Source organism: Furipterus horrens, unplaced genomic scaffold (genome assembly GCF_987537825.1).
Source record: "Furipterus horrens unplaced genomic scaffold, mFurHor1.1.pri manual_scaffold_18, whole genome shotgun sequence".
Taxonomy (NCBI): Eukaryota; Metazoa; Chordata; class Mammalia; order Chiroptera; family Furipteridae; genus Furipterus; species Furipterus horrens.
In genome coordinates this window covers 6,950,461-6,965,152 of record NW_028327188.1, presented here as the reverse complement: position 1 = coordinate 6,965,152, position 14,692 = coordinate 6,950,461, and positions in this window count along the sequence as shown.

The window sequence follows — 14,692 nt, the reverse complement described above, 5'->3', positions numbered from 1 at the left end:
GATGTCTCGACATATCTTGTTTTCCGGGCAGAGTAACGCATGTACTACTGAAAGTACAGATGTAGCTCTTTGAACTGAAGATATGAGATGCTATCTGGTTCTCATGTATGTCTTTCTAAAAGTTGTTGTTGCACTTATTGTTAACTCATAAATACTGTGTTCCGAAGGCGCCCAGCAACAGTTTTCAACCAGAAGAAATTCTAACCACCATACACAGATAATGAAACGATTTCAACAGATGGAATTATGCCCTTGCTGTGCCTTTTTTGTTCTGCTTCATTGTATGCTTCAGTGAGCTTTCGAGTTGATACAGTAGACTAAAGAGCAAACACTGGTTTCAGGAACGCTGGAGTCTTTTGGGTAGTGTGTTTCACCTGACACACCAAAGGATTTATATGTGACTTCACCATTCACAGTGGTTTCCTATGTTGTTTCTTGGTAATTCACTGTGAAACTCTGAAAATACCGTGTTTTCAAAGAGACCTAGCTTAGAAATTATATCAGGCAAAGCATCATTCTTTGAAACAGGAGAGAACATCACAATTTCTAGCAATTATAACAGAAGTTATTGCTTTCTCTTCCCTTTCCGTGCGGTGATGGCATTCATTGTGGGAGATAGTGACCGGTGGCATTCCCATTGAAGGCAGAAGCAGAGATAGCGATGTCTCGACATATCTTGTTTTCCGGGCAGAGTAACGCATGTACTACTGAAAGTACAAATGTAGCTCTTTGAACTGAAGATATTAGATGCTATCTGGTTCTCATGTATGTCTTTCTAAAAGTTGTTGTTGCACTTATTGTTAACTCATAAATACTGTGTTCCGAAGGAGCCCAGCAACAGTTTTCAACCAGAAGAAATTCTAACCACCATACACAGATAATCAAACGATTTCAACAGATGGAATTATGCCCTTGCTGTGCCTTTTTTGTTCTGCTTCATTGTATGCTTCAGTGAGCTTTCGAATTGATACAGTAGACTATAGAGCAAACACTGGTTTCAAGAACGCTGGAGTCTTTTGGGTAGTGTGCTTCACCTGACACACATAAGGATCTATATGTGACTTCAGCGTTCCCAGTGGTTTCCTATGTTGTTTCTTGGTAATTCACTGTGAAACTCTGAAAATACCGTGTTTTCAAAGAGACCTAGCTTAGAAATTATATCAGGCAAAGCATCATTCTTTGAAACAGGAGAGAACATCACAATTTCTAGCAATTATAACAGAAGTTATTGCTTTCTCTTCCCTGTCCGTGCGGTGATGGCATTCATTGTGGGAGATAGTGACCGGTGGCATTGCCATTGAAGGCACAATCAGAGATAGCGATGTTTCGACATATCTTGTTTTACGTGCAGAGTAACGCATGTACTACTGAAAGTACAGATGTAGCTCTTTGAACTGAAGATATTAGATGCTATCTGGTTCTCATGTATGTTTTTCTAAAAGTTGATGTTGCCTTTATTTTTAACTCATAAAGACTGTGTTCCGAAGCAGGCCAAAAACAGTTTTCAACCAGATGAAATTCTAACCACCATATACAGATAATCAAACGATTTCAACAGATGGAATTATGCCCTTGCTGTGCCGTTGTTGTTCTGCTTCATTGTATGCTTCAGTGAGCTTTCGAGTTGATACCTTAGACTAAAGAGCAAACACTGGTTTCAGGAACGCTGGAGTCTTTTGGGTAGTGTGTTTCACCTGACACAGCAAGGATTTATATATGACTTCACCGTTCACAGTGGTTTCCTATGTTGTTTCTTGGTAATTCACTGTGAAACTCTGAAAATACCGTGTTTTCAAAGAGACCTAGCTTAGAAATTATATCAGGCAAAGGATCATTCTTTGAAACAGGAGAGAACATCACAATTTCTAGCAATTATAACAGAAGTTATTGCTTTCTCTTCCCTGTCCGGGCGGTGATGGCATTCATTGTGGTAGATAGTGACGGGTGGCATTCCCATTGAAGGCAGAAGCAGAGATAGCGATGTCTCGACATATCTTGTTTTCCGGGCAGAGTAACGCATGTACAACTGAAAGTACAGATGTAGCTCTTTGAACTGAAGATATGAGATGCTATCTGGTTCTCATGTATGTCTTTCTAAAAGTTGTTGTTGCACTTATTGTTAACTCATAAATACTGTGTTCCGAAGGCGCCCAGCAACAGTTTTCAACCAGAAGAAATTCTAACCACCATACACAGATAATCAAACGATTTCAACAGATGGAATTATGCCCTTGCTGTGCCGTTTTTGTTCTGCTTCATTGTATGCTTCAGTGAGCTTTCGAGTTGATACAGTAGACTAAAGAGCAAACACTGGTTTCAAGAACGCTGGAGTCTTTTGGGTAGTGTGCTTCACCTGACACACCAAAGGATCTATATGTGACTTCACCTTTCCCAGTGGTTTCCTATGTTGTTTCTTGGTAATTCACTGTGAAACTCTGAAAATACCGTGTTTTCAAAGAGACCTAGCTTAGAAATTATATCAGGCAAAGGATCATTCTTTGAAACAGGAGAGAACATCACAATTTCTAGCAATTATAACAGAAGTTATTGCTTTCTCTTCCCTGTCCGTTCGGTGATGGCATTCATTGTGGGAGATAGTGACCGGTGCCATTGCCATTGAAGGCAGAATCAGAGATAGCGATGTCTGGACATATCTTGTTTTCCGTGCAAAGTAACGTATGTACTACTGAAAGTACAGATGTAGCTCTTTGAACTGAAGATATTAGATGCTATCTGGTTCTCATGTATGTTTTTCTAAAAGTTGATGTTGCCTTTATTTTTAACTCATAAAGACTGTGTTCCGAAGCAGACCAGCAACAGTTTTCAACCAGATGAAATTCTAACCACCATATACAGATAATCAAACGATTTCAACAGATGGAATTATGCCCTTGCTGTGCCGTTGTTGTTCTGCTTCATTGTATGCTTCAGTGAGCTTTCGAGTTGATACCTTAGACTAAAGAGCAAACACTGGTTTCAGGAACGCTGGAGTCTTTTGGGTAGTGTGTTTCACCTGACACACCAAGGATTTATATGTGACTTCACCGTTCACAGTGGTTTCCTATGTTGTTTCTTGGTAATTCACTGTGAAACTCTGAAAATACCGTGTTTTCAAAGAGACCTAGCTTAGAAATTATATCAGGCAAAGGATCATTCTTTGAAACAGGAGAGAACATCACAATTTCTAGCAATTATAACAGAAGTTATTGCTTTCTCTTCCCTGTCCGGGCGGTGATGGCATTCATTGTGGGAGATAGTGACGGGTGGCATTCCCATTGAAGGCAGAAGCAGAGATAGCGATGTCTCGACATATCTTGTTTTCCGGGCAGAGTAACGCATGTACTACTGAAAGTACAGATGTAGCTCTTTGAACTGAAGATATGAGATGCTATCTGGTTCTCATGTATGTCTTTCTAAAAGTTGTTGTTGCACTTATTGTTAACTCATAAATACTGTGTTCCGAAGGCGCCCAGCAACAGTTTTCAACCAGAAGAAATTCTAACCACCATACACAGATAATGAAACGATTTCAACAGATGGAATTATGCCCTTGCTGTGCCTTTTTTGTTCTGCTTCATTGTATGCTTCAGTGAGCTTTCGAGTTGATACAGTAGACTAAAGAGCAAACACTGGTTTCAAGAACGCTGGAGTCTTTTGGGTAGTGTGTTTCACCTGACACACCAAAGGATTTATATGTGACTTCACCATTCACAGTGGTTTCCTATGTTGTTTCTTGGTAATTCACTGTGAAACTCTGAAAATACCGTGTTTTCAAAGAGACATAGCTTAGAAATTATATCAGGCAAAGCATCATTCTTTGAAACAGGAGAGAACATCACAATTTCTAGCAATTATAACAGAAGTTATTGCTTTCTCTTCCCTTTCCGTGCGGTGATGGCATTCATTGTGGGAGATAGTGACCGGTGGCATTCCCATTGAAGGCAGAAGCAGAGATAGCGATGTCTCGACATATCTTGTTTTCCGGGCAGAGTAACGCATGTACTACTGAAAGTACAAATGTAGCTCTTTGAACTGAAGATATTAGATGCTATCTGGTTCTCATGTATGTCTTTCTAAAAGTTGTTGTTGCACTTATTGTTAACTCATAAATACTGTGTTCCGAAGGAGCCCAGCAACAGTTTTCAACCAGAAGAAATTCTAACCACCATACACAGATAATCAAACGATTTCAACAGATGGAATTATGCCCTTGCTGTGCCTTTTTTGTTCTGCTTCATTGTATGCTTCAGTGAGCTTTCGAGTTGATACAGTAGACTAAAGAGCAAACACTGGTTTCAAGAACGCTGGAGTCTTTTGGGTAGTGTGCTTCACCTGACACACCAAAGGATCTATATGTGACTTCACCGTTCACAGTGGTTTCCTATGTTGTTTCTTGGTAATTCACTGTGAAACTCTGAAAATACCGTGTTTTCAAAGAGACCTAGCTTAGAAATTATATCAGGCAAAGCATCATTATTTGAAACAGGAGAGAACATCACAATTTCTAGCAATTATAACAGAAGTTATTGCTTTCTCTTCCCTGTCCGTGCGGTGATGGCATTCATTGTGGGAGATAGTGACCGGTGGCATTGCCATTGAAGGCACAATCAGAGATAGCGATGTTTCGACATATCTTGTTTTACGTGCAGAGTAACGCATGTACTACTGAAAGTACAGATGTAGCTCTTTGAACTGAAGATATGAGATGCTATCTGGTTCTCATGTATGTCTTTCTAAAAGTTGTTGTTGCACTTATTGTTAACTCATAAAGACTGTGTTCCGAAGGAGGCCAGCAACAGTTTTCAACCAGATGAAATTCTAACCACCATATACAGATAATCAAACGATTTCAACAGATGGAATTATGCCCTTGCTGTGCCGTTGTTGTTCTGCTTCATTGTATGCTTCAGTGAGCTTTCGAGTTGATACAGTAGACTAAAGAGCAAACACTGGTTTCAAGAACGCTGGAGTCTTTTGGGTAGTGTGCTTCACCTGACACACCAAAGGATCTATATGTGACTTCACCGTTCCCAGTGGTTTCCTATGTTGTTTCTTGGTAATTCACTGTGAAACTCTGAAAATACCGTGTTTTCAAAGAGACCTAGCTTAGAAATTATATCAGGCAAAGCATCATTCTTTGAAACAGGAGAGAACATCACAATTTCTAGCAATTATAACAGAAGTTATTGCTTTCTCTTGCCTGTCCGTGCGGTGATGACATTCATTGTGGGAGATAGTGACCGCTGGCATTGCCATTGAAGGCAGAATCAGAGATTGCGATGTTTCGACATATCTTGTTTTCCGTGCAGAGTAACGTATGTACTACTGAAAGTACAGATGTAGCTCTTTGAACTGAAGATATGAGATGCTATCTGGTTCTCATGTATGTCTTTCTAAAAGTTGTTGTTGCACTTATTGTTAACTCATAAAGACTGTGTTCCGAAGGAGGCCAGCAACAGTTTTCAACCAGATGAAATTCTAACCACCATATACAGATAATCAAACGATTTCAACAGATGGAATTATGCCCTTGCTGTGCCATTGTTGTTCTGCTTCATTGTATGCTTCAGTGAGCTTTCGAGTTGATACAGTAGACTAAAGAGCAAACACTGGTTTCAGGAACGCTGGAGTCTTTTGGGTAGTGTGTTTCACCTGACACACCAAAGGATCTATATGTGACTTCACCGTTCACAGTGGTTTCCTATGTTGTTTCTTGGTAATTCACTGTGAAACTCTGAAAATACCGTGTTTTCAAAGAGACCTAGCTTAGAAATTATATCAGGCAAAGCATCATTCTTTGAAACAGGAGAGAACATCACAATTTCTAGCAATTATAACAGAAGTTATTGCTTTCTCTTCCCTGTTCGTGCGGTGAAGGCATTCATTGTGGAAGATAGTGACCGTTGGCATTGCCATTGAAGGCAGAATCAGAGATAGCGATGTTTCGACATATCTTGTTTTCCGTGCAGAGTAACGCATGTACTACTGAAAGTACAGATGTAGCTCTTTGAACTGAAGATATGAGATGCTATCTGGTTCTCATGTATGTCTTTCTAAAAGTTGTTGTTGCACTTATTGTTAACTCATAAAGACTGTGTTCTGAAGGAGGCCAGCAACAGTCTTCAACCAGAAGAAATTCTAACCACCATATACAGATAATCAAACGATTTCAACAGATGGAATTATGCCCTTGCTGTGCCGTTTTTGTTCTGCTTCATTGTATGCTTCAGTGAGCTTTCGAGTTGATACAGTAGACTAAAGAGCAAACACTGGTTTCAAGAACGCTGGAGTCTTTTGGGTAGTGTGCTTCACCTGACACACCAAAGGATCTATATGTGACTTCACCTTTCCCAGTGGTTTCCTATGTTGTTTCTTGGTAATTCACTGTGAAACTCTGAAAATACCGTGTTTTCAAAGAGACCTAGCTTAGAAATTATATCAGGCAAAGGATCATTCTTTGAAACAGGAGAGAACATCACAATTTCTAGCAATTATAACAGAAGTTATTGCTTTCTCTTCCCTGTCCGGGCGGTGATGGCATTCATTGTGGGAGATTGTGACGGGTGGCATTCCCATTGAAGGCAGAAGCAGAGATAGCGATGTCTCGACATATCTTGTTTTCCGGGCAGAGTAACGCATGTACTACTGAAAGTACAGATGTAGCTCTTTGAACTGAAGATATGAGATGCTATCTGGTTCTCATGTATGTCTTTCTAAAAGTTGTTGTTGCACTTATTGTTAACTCATAAATACTGTGTTCCGAAGGCGCCCAGCAACAGTTTTCAACCAGAAGAAATTCTAACCACCATACACAGATAATGAAACGATTTCAACAGATGGAATTATGCCCTTGCTGTGCCTTTTTTGTTCTGCTTCATTGTATGCTTCAGTGAGCTTTCGAGTTGATACAGTAGACTAAAGAGCAAACACTGGTTTCAGGAACGCTGGAGTCTTTTGGGTAGTGTGTTTCACCTGACACACCAAAGGATTTATATCTGACTTCACCGTTCACAGTGGTTTCCTATGTTGTTTCTTGGTAATTCACTGTGAAACTCTGAAAATACCGTGTTTTCAAAGAGACCTAGCTTAGAAATTATATCAGGCAAAGCATCATTCTTTGAAACAGGAGAGAACATCACAATTTCTAGCAATTATAATAGAAGTTATTGCTTTCTCTTCCCTTTCCGTGCGGTGATGGCATTCATTGTGGGAGATAGTGACCGGTGGCATTCCCATTGAAGGCAGAAGCAGAGATAGCGATGTCTCGACATATCTTGTTTTCCGGGCAGAGTAACGCATGTACTACTGAAAGTACAAATGTAGCTCTTTGAACTGAAGATATTAGATGCTATCTGGTTCTCATGTATGTCTTTCTAAAAGTTGTTGTTGCACTTATTGTTAACTCATAAATACTGTGTTCCGAAGGAGCCCAGCAAAAGTTTTCAACCAGAAGAAATTCTAACCACCATACACAGATAATCAAACGATTTCAACAGATGGAATTATGCCCTTGCTGTGCCGTTGTTGTTCTGCTTCATTGTATGCTTCAGTGAGCTTTCGAGTTGATACAGTAGACTAAAGAGCAAACACTGGTTTCAGGAACGCTGGAGTCTTTTGGGTAGTGTGTTTCACCTGACACACCAAAGGATCTATATGTGACTTCACCGTTCACAGTGGTTTCCTATGTTGTTTCTTGGTAATTCACTGTGAAACTCTGAAAATACCGTGTTTTCAAAGAGACCTAGCTTAGAAATTATATCAGGCAAAGCATCATTCTTTGAAACAGGAGAGAACATCACAATTTCTAGCAATTATAACAGAAGTTATTGCTTTCTCTTCCCTGTTCGTGCGGTGAAGGCATTCATTGTGGAAGATAGTGACCGGTGGCATTGCCATTGAAGGCAGAATCAGAGATAGCGATGTTTCGACATATCTTGTTTTCCGTGCAGAGTAACGCATGTACTACTGAAAGTACAGATGTAGCTCTTTGAACTGAAGATATGAGATGCTATCTGGTTCTCATGTATGTCTTTCTAAAAGTTGTTGTTGCACTTATTGTTAACTCATAAATACTGTGTTCCGAAGGCGCCCAGCAACAGTTTTCAACCAGAAGAAATTCTAACCACCATACACAGATAATCAAACGATTTCAACAGATGGAATTATGCCCTTGCTGTGCCGTTGTTGTTCTGCTTCATTGTATGCTTCAGTGAGCTTTCGAGTTGATACAGTAGACTAAAGAGCAAACACTGGTTTCAGGAACGCTGGAGTCTTTTGGGTAGTGTGTTTCACCTGACACACCAAAGGATTTATATGTGACTTCACCGTTCACAGTGGTTTCCTATGTTGTTTCTTGGTAATTCACTGTGAAACTCTGAAAATACCGTGTTTTCAAAGAGACCTAGCTTAGAAATTATATCAGGCAAAGCATCATTCTTTGAAACAGGAGAGAACATCACAATTTCTAGCAATTATAACAGAAGTTATTGCTTTCTCTTCCCTTTCCGTGCGGTGATGGCATTCATTGTGGGAGATAGTGACCGGTGGCATTCCCATTGAAGGCAGAAGCAGAGATAGCGATGTCTCGACATATCTTGTTTTCCGGGCAGAGTAACTCATGTACTACTGAAAGTACAAATGTAGCTCTTTGAACTGAAGATATGAGATGCTATCTGGTTCTCATGTATGTCTTTCTAAAAGTTGTTGTTGCACTTATTGTTAACTCATAAATACTGTGTTCCGAAGGAGCCCAGCAACAGTTTTCAACCAGAAGAAATTCTAACCACCATACACAGATAATCAAACGATTTCAACAGATGGAATTATGCCCTTGCTGTGCCGTTGTTGTTCTGCTTCATTGTATGCTTCAGTGAGCTTTCGAGTTGATACAGTAGATTAAAGAGCAAACACTGGTTTCAAGAACGCTGGAGTCTTTTGGGTAGTGTGCTTCATTTGACACACCAAAGGATCTATATGTGACTTCACCGTTCCCAGTGGTTTCCTACGTTGTTTCTTGGTAATTCACTGTGAAACTCTGAAAATACCGTGTTTTCAAAGAGACCTAGCTTAGAAATTATATCAGGCAAAGCATCATTCTTTGAAACAGGAGAGAACATCACAATTTCTAGCAATTATAACAGAAGTTATTGCTTTCTCTTCCCTGTCCGTTCGGTGATAGCATTCATTGTGGGAGATAGTGACCGGTGGCATTGCCATTGAAGGCAGAATTAGAGATAGCGATGTCTGGACATATCTTGTTTTCCGTGCAAAGTAACGCATGTACTACTGAAAGTACAGATGTAGCTCTTTGAACTGAAGATATGAGATGCTATCTGGTTCTCATGTCTGTCATTCTAAAAGTTGTTGTTGCACTTATTGTTAACTCATAAAGACTGTGTTCCGAAGGAGGCCAGCAACAGTCTTCAACCAGAAGAAATTCTAACCACCACATACAGATAATCAAACGATTTCAACAGATGGAATTATGCCCTTGCTGTGCCGTTTTTGTTCTGCTTCATTGTATGCTTCAGTGAGCTTTCGAGTTGATACCTTAGACTAAAGAGCAAACACTGGTTTCAGGAACGCTGGAGTCTTTTGGGTAGTGTGTTTCACCTGACACACCAAGGATTTATATGTGACTTCACCGTTCACAGAGGTTTCCTACGTTGTTTCTTGGTAATTCACTGTGAAACTCTGAAAATACCGTGTTTTCAAAGAGACCTAGCTTAGAAATTATATCAGGCAAAGCATCATTCTTTGAAACAGGAGAGAACATCACAATTTCTAGCAATTATAACAGAAGTTATTGCTTTCTCTTCCCTGTCCGGGCGGTGATGGCATTCATTGTGGGAGATAGTGACGGGTGGCATTCCCATTGAAGGCAGAAGCAGAGATAGCGATGTCTCGACATATCTTGTTTTCCGGGCAGAGTAACGCATGTACTACTGAAAGTACAGATGTAGCTCTTTGAACTGAAGATATGAGATGCTATCTGGTTCTCATGTATGTCTTTCTAAAAGTTGTTGTTGCACTTATTGTTAACTCATAAATACTGTGTTCCGAAGGCGCCCAGCAACAGTTTTCAACCAGAAGAAATTCTAACCACCATACACAGATAATGAAACGATTTCAACAGATGGAATTATGCCCTTGCTGTGCCTTTTTTGTTCTGCTTCATTGTATGCTTCAGTGAGCTTTCGAGTTGATACAGTAGACTAAAGAGCAAACACTGGTTTCAGGAACGCTGGAGTCTTTTGGGTAGTGTGTTTCACCTGACACACCAAAGGATTTATATGTGACTTCACCGTTCACAGTGGTTTCCTATGTTGTTTCTTGGTAATTCACTGTGGAACTCTGAAAATACCGTGTTTTCAAAGAGACCTAGCTTAGAAATTATATCAGGCAAAGCATCATTATTTGAAACAGGAGAGAACATCACAATTTCTAGCAATTATAACAGAAGTTATTGCTTTCTCTTCCCTGTCCGTGCGGTGATGGCATTCATTGTGGGAGATAGTGACCGGTGGCATTGCCATTGAAGGCACAATCAGAGATAGCGATGTTTCGACATATCTTGTTTTATGTGCAGAGTAACGCATGTACTACTGAAAGTACAGATGTAGCTCTTTGAACTGAAGATATGAGATGCTATCTGGTTCTCATGTATATCTTTCTAAAAGTTGTTGTTGCACTTATTGTTAACTCATAAAGACTGTGTTCCGAAGGAGGCCAGCAACAGTTTTCAACCAGATGAAATTCTAACCACCATATACAGATAATCAAACGATTTCAACACATGGAATTATGCCCTTGCTGTGCCGTTGTTGTTCTGCTTCATTGTATGCTTCAGTGAGCTTTCGAGTTGATACAGTAGACTAAAGAGCAAACACTGGTTTCAAGAACGCTGGAGTCTTTTGGGTAGTGTGCTTCACCTGACACACCAAAGGATCTATATGTGACTTCACCGTTCCCAGTGGTTTCCTATGTTGTTTCTTGGTAATTCACTGTGAAACTCTGAAAATACCGTGTTTTCAAAGAGACCTAGCTTAGAAATTATATCAGGCAAAGCATCATTCTTTGAAACAGGAGAGAACATCACAATTTCTAGCAATTATAACAGAAGTTATTGCTTTCTCTTCCCTGTCCGTTCGGTGATGACATTCATTGTGGGAGATAGTGACCACTGGCATTGCCATTGAAGGCAGAATTAGAGATAGCGATGTCTGGACATATCTTGTTTTGCGTGCAAAGTAACGCATGTACTACTGAAAGTACAGATGTAGCTCTTTGAACTGAAGATATGAGATGCTATCTGGTTCTCATGTATGTCATTCTAAAAGTTGTTGTTGCACTTATTGTTAACTCATAAAGACTGTGTTCCGAAGGAGGCCAGCAACAGTTTTCAACCAGAAGAAATTCTAACCACCATATACAGATAATCAAACGATTTCAACAGATGGAATTATGCCCTTGCTGTGCCGTTTTTGTTCTGCTTCATTGTATGCTTCAGTGAGCTTTCGAGTTGATACAGTAGACTAAAGAGCAAACACTGGTTTCAAGAACGCTGGAGTCTTTTGGGTAGTGTGCTTCACCTGACACACCAAAGGATCTATATGTGACTTCACCTTTCCCAGTGGTTTCCTATGTTGTTTCTTGGTAATTCACTGTGAAACTCTGAAAATACCGTGTTTTCAAAGAGACCTAGCTTAGAAATTATATCAGGCAAAGGATCATTCTTTGAAACAGGAGAGAACATCACAATTTCTAGCAATTATAACAGAAGTTATTGCTTTCTCTTCCCTGTACGTTCGGTGATGGCATTCATTGTGGGAGATAGTGACCGGTGCCATTGCCATTGAAGGCAGAATCAGAGATAGCGATGTCTGGACATATCTTGTTTTCCGTGCAAAGTAACGCATGTACTACTGAAAGTACAGATGTAGCTCTTTGAACTGAAGATATTAGATGCTATCTGGTTCTCATGTATGTTTTTCTAAAAGTTGATGTTGCCTTTATTTTTAACTCATAAAGACTGTGTTCCGAAGCAGGCCAAAAACAGTTTTCAACCAGAAGAAATTCTAACCACCATACACAGATAATCAAATGATTTCAACAGATGGAATTATGCCCTTGCTGTGCCTTTTTTGTTCTGCTTCATTGTATGCTTCAGTGAGCTTTCGAGTAGATACAGTAGACTAAAGAGCAAACACTGGTTTCAGGAACGCTGGAGTCTTTTGGGTAGTGTGTTTCACCTGACACACCAAAGGATCTATATGTGACTTCACCGTTCACAGTGGTTTCCTATGTTGTTTCTTGGTAATTCACTGTGAAACTCTGAAAATACCGTGTTTTCAAAGAGACCTAGCTTAGAAATTATATCAGGCAAAGCATCATTCTTTGAAACAGGAGAGAACATCACAATTTCTAGCAATTATAACAGAAGTTATTGCTTTCTCTTCCCTTTCCGTGCGGTGATGGCATTCATTGTGGGAGATAGTGACCGGTGGCATTCCCATTGAAGGCAGAAGCAGAGATAGCGATGTCTCGACATATCTTGTTTTCCGGGCAGAGTAACGCATGTACTACTGAAAGTACAGATGTAGCTCTTTGAACTGAAGATATGAGATGCTATCTGGTTCTCATGTATGTCTTTCTAAAAGTTGTTGTTGCACTTATTGTTAACTCATAAATACTGTGTTCCGAAGGCGCCCAGCAACAGTTTTCAACCAGAAGAAATTCTAACCACCATACACAGATCATCAAACGATTTCAACAGATGGAATTATGCCCTTGCTGTGCCTTTTTTGTTCTGTTTCATTGTATGCTTCAGTGAGCTTTCGAGTAGATACAGTAGACTAAAGAGCAAACACTGGTTTCAGGAACGCTGGAGTCTTTTGGGTAGTGTGTTTCACCTGACACACCAAAGGATTTATATGTGACTTCACCGTTCACAGTGGTTTCCTATGTTGTTTCTTGGTAATTCACTGTGAAACTCTGAAAATACCGTGTTTTCAAAGAGACCTAGCTTAGAAATTATATCAGGCAAAGCATCATTCTTTGAAACAGGAGAGAACATCACAATTTCTAGCAATTATAACAGAAGTTATTGCTTTCTCTTCCCTTTCCGTGCGGTGATGGCATTCATTGTGGGAGATAGTGACCGGTGGCATTCCCATTGAAGGCAGAAGCAGAGATAGCGATGTCTCGACATATCTTGTTTTCCGGGCAGAGTAACGCATGTACTACTGAAAGTACAAATGTAGCTCTTTGAACTGAAGATATTAGATGCTATCTGGTTCTCATGTATGTCTTTCTAAAAGTTGTTGTTGCACTTATTGTTAACTCATAAATACTGTGTTCCGAAGGCGCCCAGCAACAGTTTTCAACCAGAAGAAATTCTAACCACCATACACAGATAATCAAACGATTTCAACAGATGGAATTATGCCCTTGCTGTGCCTTTTTTGTTCTGCTTCATTGTATGCTTCAGTGAGCTTTCGAGTTGATACAGTAGACTAAAGAGCAAACACTGGTTTCAAGAACGCTGGAGTCTTTTGGGTAGTGTGCTTCACCTGACACACCAAAGGATCTATATGTGACTTCAGCGTTCCCAGTGGTTTCCTATGTTGTTTCTTGGTAATTCACTGTGAAACTCTGAAAATACCGTGTTTTCAAAGAGACCTAGCTTAGAAATTATATCAGGCAAAGCATCATTATTTGAAACAGGAGAGAACATCACAATTTCTAGCAATTATAACAGAAGTTATTGCTTTCTCTTCCCTGTCCGTGCGGTGATGGCATTCATTGTGGGAGATAGTGACCGGTGGCATTGCCATTGAAGGCACAATCAGAGATAGCGATGTTTCGACATATCTTGTTTTACGTGCAGAGTAACGTATGTACTACTGAAAGTACAGATGTAGCTCTTTGAACTGAAGATATGAGATGCTATCTGGTTCTCATGTATGTCTTTCTAAAAGTTGTTGTTGCACTTATTGTTAACTCATAAAGACTGTGTTCCGAAGGAGGCCAGCAACAGTTTTCAACCAGATGAAATTCTAACCACCATATACAGATAATCAAACGATTTCAACACATGGAATTATGCCCTTGCTCTGCCGTTGTTGTTCTGCTTCATTGTATGCTTCAGTGAGCTTTCGAGTTGATACAGTAGACTAAAGAGCAAACACTGGTTTCAAGAACGCTGGAGTCTTTTGGGTAGTGTGCTTCACCTGACACACCAAAGGATCTATATGTGACTTCACCGTTCCCAGTGGTTTCCTATGTTGTTTCTTGGTAATTCACTGTGAAACTCTGAAAATACCGTGTTTTCAAAGAGACCTAGCTTAGAAATTATATCAGGCAAAGCATCATTCTTTGAAACAGGAGAGAACATCACAATTTCTAGCAATTATAACAGAAGTTATTTCTTTCTCTTCCCTGTCCGTTCGGTGATGGCATTCATTGTGGGAGATAGTGACCGGTGCCATTGCCATTGAAGGCAGAATCAGAGATAGCGATGTCTGGACATATCTTGTTTTCCGTGCAAAGTAACGCATGTACTACTGAAAGTACAGATGTAGCTCTTTGAACTGAAGATATTAGATGCTATCTGGTTCTCATGTATGTTTTTCTAAAAGTTGATGTTGCCTTTATTTTTAACTCATAAAGACTGTGTTCCGAAGCAGGCCAA